The following is a 9,820-nucleotide window of genomic DNA, read 5'->3' as shown; positions in this document are numbered from 1 at the left end:
AGGGAACTAGCAGAATGGAGGTGATACTTTACCAGCACCTTAAAGAGTGAAGAGATTTTCAGGCAGAAAAGAGAGTTGTGTTACAGGCAGAGGAGGTGACATGACTGAAGTATGGGACACAACTGGAAAATGGGAGTGGTTTTGTATGAACAGAGCTGGAGGTAGAATTGGAATCAATACAGATGTTCTTTAAGAATTGACTGTGGCTCAGGCCTGTAATCTCAGCACTTCAGGTAGCCAAGGCTGGTGGATCACCTGAGGTCAGGAGTTCAAGACGAGCCTGGCCAACATGGTGAAACCCCGTCTCTACTAAAAATACAAAAATTAGCTGGGTGTGGTAGCAGTCACCTCTAGCCTCTCAGAAGGCTGACGTAGGAGAATCACTTGTACCCAGAAGACGGAGGTTGCAATGAGCCGAGATCCCACCACTACACACTAGCCAGGGTGACAGAGTGAGATTCCATCTCAAAAAAAAAAAAAAAAAGAAAGAAAGAAAAAAGGAAACAGCTGGTTTTTGAAGGAGTTTGCAGGATCTCTCTAAGAATTTTGGTACATTCTGTGGCGGAGAGCAGTGGAAGAATTTTTACAGATTATTGGTGGGAGAGTGGATGAAGAGAAATGAATAAGCAGGAAACCAAAGTCCAGAGAGAAAAAGAGGAGGGCTTACCTGAATTAGTTCCTGGAGTATAGATGGACATGGCACAAAACATTTCCACCTGAAAGTAAAGACCCTCAAGTTTGGATACAAAGTATCTTCTGGATGTAGATTAGAAAAAATGACCAAAAGAAAATGGTCAAGATGAACAGGTGGAGGTGAAACGTGGGTCGTCAGGAGGGTGACGACTCGCTAATCATCAAGAGTCTATGGCTAAAGCTTCAAAGCTCTTTACTAAAATTTAGAAAAGGCCCATAGTAGAAGGAACTGAGCAAGTTTTGCCTTCTGCTACCTCTAAATTCATTCTGTTGCCTGTACAAGTAGAACACATCAGGGACTGCGTTTTAGTACCAGTTACAATTATTTTCTCGTTGCGTAGGTAAGTATAAATGACGTTAAAGATGTGGTCTGTTCCTGGGTGCCATTTTATCTTCTTTGTCAGAATGAGGGAGAGAGAATGGAATCCAAATACGGTTCTGTTTTGGTTTTTTCTTAAAAAAGACCCTAAGCACAAATTGGATGTTGGCAGCTTTTTCTTTTCTTTTCTTTTCTTTTCTTTTTTTTAAACAAAAACCAAATAACCTTATGAAGGTAATGAGCCTTGTGATACAGTCTCAGGAGGGTGTGCTATGAAAGGAGCCAAATTAGGTGACCAGAAAGGAATACCAAGTTCCTTACTGGTATTTTGAATGTTTATTAAAACAGTTACCAATCTCTTGCCATTTGTTTCCTTCACACTTGATGCTCCTTCCTCCTTCCTGATCTTGCAGAATCCTCACAGCTTGTTCTGTCTTTCCATTCCTGTTTTTTTGTTGTAGAGATGATGCTTTGCAAAACCTCTAATTAACCTGCCTAGCAAAAGCAGAACCTTCTCAGAGAGCAGGGAGAGTAGAAAAAAAACAAAACTGACAAACAAGAAAACCGAGGAGTCTCTTTAGCAGGAAAGAGGGGTCATTTCAGGGAAATTGTTTTAATAATTCTTGTGTCCTGACATAAATTACTCATTTTTTTTCTTATAAATCACTATATTCCTAGACTTCTTTCCAAAGTCCAAGTCTTACCCTGTGAGATATGCTCAAAAATAAGAAATTAGAGAACACACTTCATTTGCTATCCTATCCAGTTATTTCAAAACAGAACATTTCAAAAATAATAAATTCAGAGTGCAACAAAGGAGGATTATTTGTTTTAATTGCACCAGCAATTAGGAAAAGAAATAACATCATAATGCCCAAAAAAGAAGAAATGACATAATCTCAGAATAACATAAAAAAAACCTTAATTAAAATTTTGTTTTAGTTTTAAAACCCCTTATTCTCCCCCTCCATCCTTTTTTTTTTTTTTTTGTTTTTTTTTTTTTTTTTTTTTTTTTTTTTTTTTTTTTTTTTTTTTAAATCATGGACTAATATGTCATAACAGGCTATATGTGTCAAAGGAAGGATATTTGGGAATCAAGGATCTAATTGAAATGTTGTATTTTGTTTCTGATGGAAAATTACAAACTGGCTTTTGAAACCTTTCAGTAATGCATGGAATCATGAAGAAAAAGTTGCTTCCTGGAATATGTTGCTCTGTTCAACCTATATTTGTGTCTTTTTCCTCTAACATGGGTTTAAAAACAATGAAGAGAGACAGGCACTACTTGGATATTTTGTTGGGACCAACTCCCTTCTTTTCTGATGTCATGTAAATGGATAGTCATCAAAACAAGAGAGGCGTTTTTGATGTTTTTGGTGATAAATCGCAAACATGAGTCAAAGGAGTCCTCTTCCTCAATCCCAGTGCCAGTGTTAGAGTGGGTTTTCTTTTTTTTTTNTTTTTTTGAGGTGGAGTTTTGCTCTTGTTGCCCAGGCTGCAGTGCAGTGGTGCCTTCTTGGCTCACTGCATCCTCCACCTTCTGAGTTCAAGTGATTCTCCAGCCTCAGCCTCTCAAGTAGCTGGGATTACAGGTATGCGCCACCATGCCCGGCTAACTTTTGTATTTTTAGTAGAGATGAGGTTTTGCCTTGTTGACCAGGCTGGTCTTGAACTCCAGGCCCAAGTGATCTGCCTACCTTGGCCTCCCAAATTGTTGGGGTTACAGGAGTGAGCCACCACGCCCAGCCTGGAGTGGTTTTCCAAATACTTACGTTAATTACTTAATATGTGTTCATTGTAGGTAGCATGAAAAATACAGAAAAACAAAGAAAAATCATTTCTAATTTTACTGCTGTTGATGAATACCATGCACCATTTTGATCTTTGTAGTCCCATACGCCCAGGCAGCTTCATATTTCTTAACATTTATTTAGCCCATGGTTAGCAGTTTGCTACTGTGCTCCAGGAGTTGTATCAGGTGTTAGAAATACAATTTGTATTAACCTGTAGATCATATTTTTGTGATCTAGTGTTTTTTAATTTACTAAGATACTATGCACTGAGATTTATTCTTCTTGATGATGTACAGCGACAACACAGTATTCCCCAATTCCTTTAATTAATAAGTTCATATTGCCTTCTCATTTTGCCTCTCATTTGCTATTTTATCACCTTTCACAAATGGGCTTATTTGTTGCATTTTTTCCTTCTTTATTTGTAAGCAGCATTAGATAACAGTTGCACACTGAGAATTTTCAGGTACAATTAAGTTCTCTCTTTTTGGTGTGTAGGCTTATTTCTTCCTGAGAAGTCTTTTGCTTTCTAAGTAACTTAGTGTTAAAACATTACAGGAAAAAATCAACCCATTTGGTTATTGCCCAGTCATGTCTAAATCATGTAAGGAATGCATTGAAAAAACAATCAGAGAAAAATGAGGGAGTACTATTGGCTAGCATAACATCTTGGAATAAATCTGGAAAGAAAAGGATTGAAATAAAAGCTAGACGGTGATATTTTTATGCAAAATAATTCCTCTCTCCTTTTCTTTCCCCAGCTCTTTTTCTATCTAATATACATTTTTCTTTATATTATGAAACAGTTTTGCTCACCTTATCTCTGGTAGTTCTTTATTACTTCAATCTCTTCTCATTATTTTTTAATGTTTGGGAAATGTAAACTGCTTTCCTACCACTTTTCATTTTTGTGGATAGGGTGGCTGATGGACTTTAAGTTTCAAGCTATGATGAAACAAGGAAATACATCACTTCTTACGGGGTAATAACGGAACTCTGTTGATGGGTCTAATAAAGAAGAAAGAAAATCAAACCTTATCCATCATCTCTGTGACTTCTAGTGTCTTTCACATCTGCATCTTTGTGTTAAGTAAAAAATATATAATGCAAAAAGTATGTTCACCAAGGGCTTTTTTTAAAGGTTAAGGTTGTCTAAGATTGTGACTTTTGTGTGCATAGTACTTGCCATACAAAGCATCAAGGTAGGGAAATGGGCCCTTAAGGGTCATTAGCTTCATGACAATATCTAAAGGTCATACTGTTTTAAGCTTACAAAAAAACCTTCTAGTTAGAGTCTGTGTTAGCTGTTTAAAAAACAAAAATTCTATGTCTTGCCGTTATTATGAGTTTGTATTTAACGACTGCATTCTAACCAGCAGGAACACTTCCAGTGGGAATTTCCCATAAAGCAGTCAGGTTTTAGCTTGGAGATGTACTAAATGCAGATGTTTTGTGGATTCTCATCTTGGTCTGGCAAAGAAAAGCATGAAGCTCTATAAGTCTTTCTGTAGGAAAATAAAATGGAATTTTTTATTTTCCTCCTTTTTTTTTACCTTTCTGATGAGCATGGGTAGAGGAGGGGGAGCTCCTTCTGGAACATTTTTGGGTCTCATGATGATTTTGTACAAGGAATAACCTCTCTTGGGGTACTGATTCTCTTTAATGACCTTATAATCCAGAATTTTTTTCATCTGAGAAACTACTGAGGATTAAGAAAAGAAAGGGAGCCGGGTATGGTGGCTTACTCATGTAATCTCGGCACTTTGGGAGGCCAAGGCAGGCGGATCGCCTGACGTCAGGAGTTCAAGACCAACTTGACCAACATGGCAAAGCATTATTTCTACTAAAAATACAAAGATAAGCTGCGCTTGGTGGTACAGGCCTGTAGTCCCAGGTACTCAGGAGGCAGAGACAGGGAGGATCACTTGAACCAAGGAGGCAGAAGTTGCAGTGAGCTCAGATTGTGCCACTGCACTCCAGCCTGGGTAACATATCCCCCTTTCTTCTGACAGGTGTCCCAGTTTCAATAATGTATTTTACGGTCATTCCGTAACAGCCCTCCTAAACGAGAGAGTAATCAAATATAGAAGTCAAGCATCCAGAACTGTGGCTCAGGCAAATTTGTAAGTGAATTCTGATTTGCCTACTTGATTCTTCTGAGAAGTTAAAACTGCTACATCTCAATTACCTTATTTGAAAAATAGGTTGAATAGTCATGTTTTCGCCATATGGGTGCTGATAAAATTAATATGAGCAATTTTGATCAAAGTACCTGATAAATAGTAAATACTCATTTCACATTAGCGAATATTAATTCCTGTTTGTTGGTTTGTTTTTTCATTAAAGCCTCACCATGCTGCATGTTATACCCTCTAGGTCATTTAATTTATAGAAACGGAAGTACTTCTTGGTCAGCAGCAGTGGATATAGGAAGTGGTTTATCATAAGAAGATGGACAAAGAAAGTGGTTTGCTGAAATAAGAGGATAGTAAACAGTGGGTTCGTCTATGACAGATAAGTGTCTGTAAAGGGCCTGTGGCTTTAGGGACGTTTCTGTAAGTTTTCATGTGGGTTAGTGTTCCAATTGGTAAAGTTGCCAGGGCCAGATAGGAAAGTCAGATTCAAGCCAGTGCTTCATATATATTGGTTTATGATTTGTTTTTCTTATTTTTCTTTTTGAGACAGAGTCTCACTCTGTTGCCCAGGCTGGAGTGCAGTGATGTGATCTGAGCTCACTGCAGTCTCCCCTTCCTGGGTTGAAGTCGTTCTTCTGCTGCAGCCTCCCTGGTAGCTGGGATTACAGATGCCCGCCACCATGCCCAGCTGATTTTTGTATTTTTAGTAGACATGGGGTTTCACCTCGTTGTCCAGGCTGGTCTTGAACTCCTGACCTCAGGTGATCCACCCACCTCGGCCTCCCAAAGTGCTGGGATTACAGGCATGAGCCACTGCACCAAGCTAATATTTCTTGAAGATAGATGATAGGATTGCATCTTTTTGCCCCCTGAAAGATGGGCTTGGCCACGTGACTTACTTTGACTAATAAAACATACAGGGAGGTGGTATGACTGTCTTCTGGTTGGATGCTTGAAGTGACATTTTGTGATTTACCGCATTCTCTAGCCCTTGTCTTAGATATTTTGGATGCGTGAGTTGAGATAAACCCTCTCTTGGCTCATGTCCCTGAGTGACTACAAAAAGCAAAAGTTCTAGCCAACCTGTATTGGGCACATGGCATGGGTGAGAAAATATTATTGTAATAAGCCACTAACTTCAGGGGCTGTTTATTACAGCAGCATCATGTGGCCCACACTGGCTGGTGCATCCTGCCTCCTGTTTGCCTGTCCTATCTTCTCCTTCCTTTGCCCTCTCATCTCTTCCTTCCCCTACTTACTATTATCACCAACATTTACTGAGCACCTACTTTGTGCAGAGTGCTTAGTGTCAATATGTTCTTCTTAAGAACACTTTTTTTGTCTTGCCACTGGCAGATGAAGAAATGGGCTTAGAGGGTCACTGGTCACAAATCCCACAGTAGTAGGCAGAGAAAGAGTCAAACACAGGTCTTTCTAACTCCAGATTCTGTTATTAACTGCTGTGCTATCTGTCTATCTTGTGTTAGGAAGGTGTTTATTTTCTGTCTTTTGACTGTTTTCATGTAAATGTGGTGAGTTTTTCAATGCATACAAAAGGATTTTATAAGAACTTTTTGTTCAGAAAAGAAAAGGAGATTAACATGAATTTCTGTGCAGAGTAGGATGAAATAGAGAAAGGCAGAAAATAAAAAATACCAGAATCAGTTATCAGCTCTGATGTCTTAGAACTAGGATACTTATCCTTCTCAAAACAAATTCTAAGACACACATTCATGCAATTTGCAAAGCCATGTGACTCTGGAGAACCGTGTTGACTGATTGGAAATGGGTAAGATTCTAAACAACTTCAGTGTGGTATGCAATTCCAACTACTTAATTCTGGTTGGTTTTGAAGACACATGAGCTGACTGCTTCATGGGAATAGGAATGAAGGGGAATCTGTTCAGAAGGTAGATGCCTCCCCATTACTAAGAATAATCCAAAGCCATAAATTGCTTATACCATCTCAGTACCTGGCAGACTACTCGCTAATCTTAAGACCTATAAAATAAGGGATCAGAGGAACATTTTCTATGTGGATGCTATGAGATCTGTGCCTATCTTGCTCTCCATTGACCCTACGAGTTTTAAAATTACTAAATTGATAATTTACTAATCTTTCTTTTTGGATGATCATGATGGTGATGATGATAATGATGATTTTTGCAGGACTCTTGGACCACCTCATTTTCACAAGGTACTAAGCAATGAGTTCAGGGTTTGGCCTGAAAACCTTATTTCATGTAGAAATTTGCAGGCAGAGCAAAGAGAGTTAACATCCTTGGGTGGGGCAGTGAAGGAGAGAGTATGGTGTTCCCTTCGGTCGCTTGAAAATATCAGTGCCTTTTCCCTTGTCAGCACTACTGAAATTCAGCACTGCTAGGAAACAGAAATCCGATGTTCCAAGATGCTCCCATTGGACTTTCAGATATCTCCTTTGCATTTTGATAGTTTCAGCAAGTCATACCTCACTTTTGATACCTATAAATATCTAGGGTTTTAGTTGACGCACGTCTAGCTTGCTTTACAACAAGGATTTAAGAGCTTCGAGATACTATTTGCCATGAATAATTTCTAGTGGAACATATTGGATCACCTTGTATAACTTTTGCAGGCTGGTTTTCATTTCAGGTTTGACTGTTACATTGTAGCTTTGCAAAGCAATAACAAAAAATCATAATTTAGGTTAGCAGAAACAAAACAAATGATGATGGGAACATTACCATAACCATAATTTTACAGCAGAGTTTAATTATTTGGTTCAGTAATGTTCAATAATTATTTCAACACCAAAATTCCTCCCCACCCCAGCCCCTCAACAAACTAAACAACTGTTTTACTACTGGCAACTAATTTATAAGGCAATTTCAGATTCTTATGACTTCTTGTCTCTCTGAGATTTACAGTCACTAATAAAAGGCCCTTACTTCGAGAGGCATGAATTAAAACTCATTTATAAAGCGAATAAAAATTCAGTGTTTTTCCAGTTCTATCCAGAAGCATCCACATTCCTCTAGACTTGGATATAAGTGGATGAAGCCCAGTATCAGGTGAATAACAGGTGCTCATTAAATATTGGAATTTTTGAATTCCAATATTCAAAAATTGAATATTGAAGTGAGTAAAGTAAAGATGCAGTAAAGTAGACAGAGTCGTATGAATGGACTAGTTTATTTATCTTCCTCCTTTCTTTTGGATGGAATTTGATGAAGGTATTTTTCTTTTCTTTTTTTGTGTGTGAGTAAACAAACTGAAGTTTAATTCCGTGTGTCTGAAAATCGCTTTTTGTTGTTGTTGTTGGAATCTCACTGTGTCACCCAGGCTGGAGTGCATTGCCATGACCTTGGCTTGCTGTAACCTCCACCTCCTAGGTTCAAGCCATTCTCCTGCATCAGCTTCCCATGTAGCTGGGATTTCAGACCTGTGCCACCATGTCTGGCTAATTTTTGTGTTTTTAGTAGACATGGAGTTTTACCATGTTGGCCAGGCTAGTCTCAAACTCCTGAGCTGAAGTCATTTGCCTGCTTCTGTTTCCCAAAGTGCTGGGCTAACAGGCCTGAGCTATCACACCCAGCCTGAAAATCACTCTTGATTCTTTCTTCACCTTTATCCCTCATGCCCAAAGATCAAGTCCAATAGACTGTCCCCTCTTAATTATCGATGGAAACTCTTTGCTTCTCTCCGTTCCACTTCTATTCTTCTGGCCAAAGCCACTCTTCCCCCTTGCCTGGAGTGCTATCAACATTTCTAAACTGGCCTTTCTTCCTTCACTCTTGTCCCCATTAATCTATTCTCCATATACCAGTGAGAGTGATTTCCTGGTATAGGATCTCCATTCTTGCTGAAATTTCTACTCTGGCTTCCCCTGGTTTTAGGATCATGTCTAGAAATTCTGTCTCTGGTCCTCAACGTGCAGTTGTGGCTTAGCCTATCCTGTCCTGAATCTGCATCTGATAGCACTTTCTCACAATCCAGGCTCTTCCAGAGAGTGTGTGTGTGCACGCGGGCGTGCGTGCAAGCGTTTCCCTCGGTAGAGAATGAGGATCTCTGAAACCACTTTGTACGATCAGTCCCGTTGTTCGTTATGATTGTGTGTGGGCGTCACTTCTGGAAACGCTTCTCAGTTAATTACCTTTCTTTGTGTTTTCATAGCACCATTGGAGTGCCCGATAATGGTACCTGTGATGTCTTAATGTGATAGCCTTTCTCTTCCAGCAACTGGAAAATTGTGAGAGCAGTGCTATGTCTGTCTTAGTCACAGCTTATGCTCAGTACCCAGCATGGATACTAGCACACAGTAGAGACTTAGTAGTTGTTGTGTAAATGAATAAAACACATCTATCCAGAGCGATAACTTGGGGTAGTTTTGCTTCTCTGCAGTCCATCTCCCTCCCTTCCTTCCTCCCACCTCTCTGCTCTTCTCTCTCTTTCTCATAGTGATAATACCTTTACTGTGATCATAGCTCTTGTTTTCTTAACCTATCACCTTTTAATACTTTATGAACTATTCCTAAAAACTCAACTTAGAAAACAGCTGAATTAGCCCCTTTCTTGAGGATTCAGGCTTCCATGAATTCCATACTATTTTCTTATTTTAAAGTCTTGTTCTTGTTTATATTGGAAACATTCTTTAAAAAGAGAAAAGAGCATTTGGAAGAGCAACAAAACACCTAGTTAATGTGCAACTACTTTAAATATTCCTGCAGTGGCAACAATTAAAATAGAATCGTTGCACACTTTCACTGCTGGCAAAATTGTAATGCAGGGAGAGCTAGATTTACAGTTGTCTCAAAATCTGCTGCCTTTGTCCTTCATGAGTTAAAAATGGAAATAATACTAATAATAGAGATAGAGATGCATTGATTGCTTCAAACAAAGTG

This window comes from Cebus imitator, unplaced genomic scaffold (assembly GCF_001604975.1).
Source record: "Cebus imitator isolate Cc_AM_T3 unplaced genomic scaffold, Cebus_imitator-1.0 Scaffold4, whole genome shotgun sequence".
Lineage (NCBI taxonomy): Eukaryota > Metazoa > Chordata > Mammalia > Primates > Cebidae > Cebus > Cebus imitator.
The sequence above is the reverse complement of the archived record's forward strand: the minus strand, read 5'-3'. Positions refer to the sequence as shown.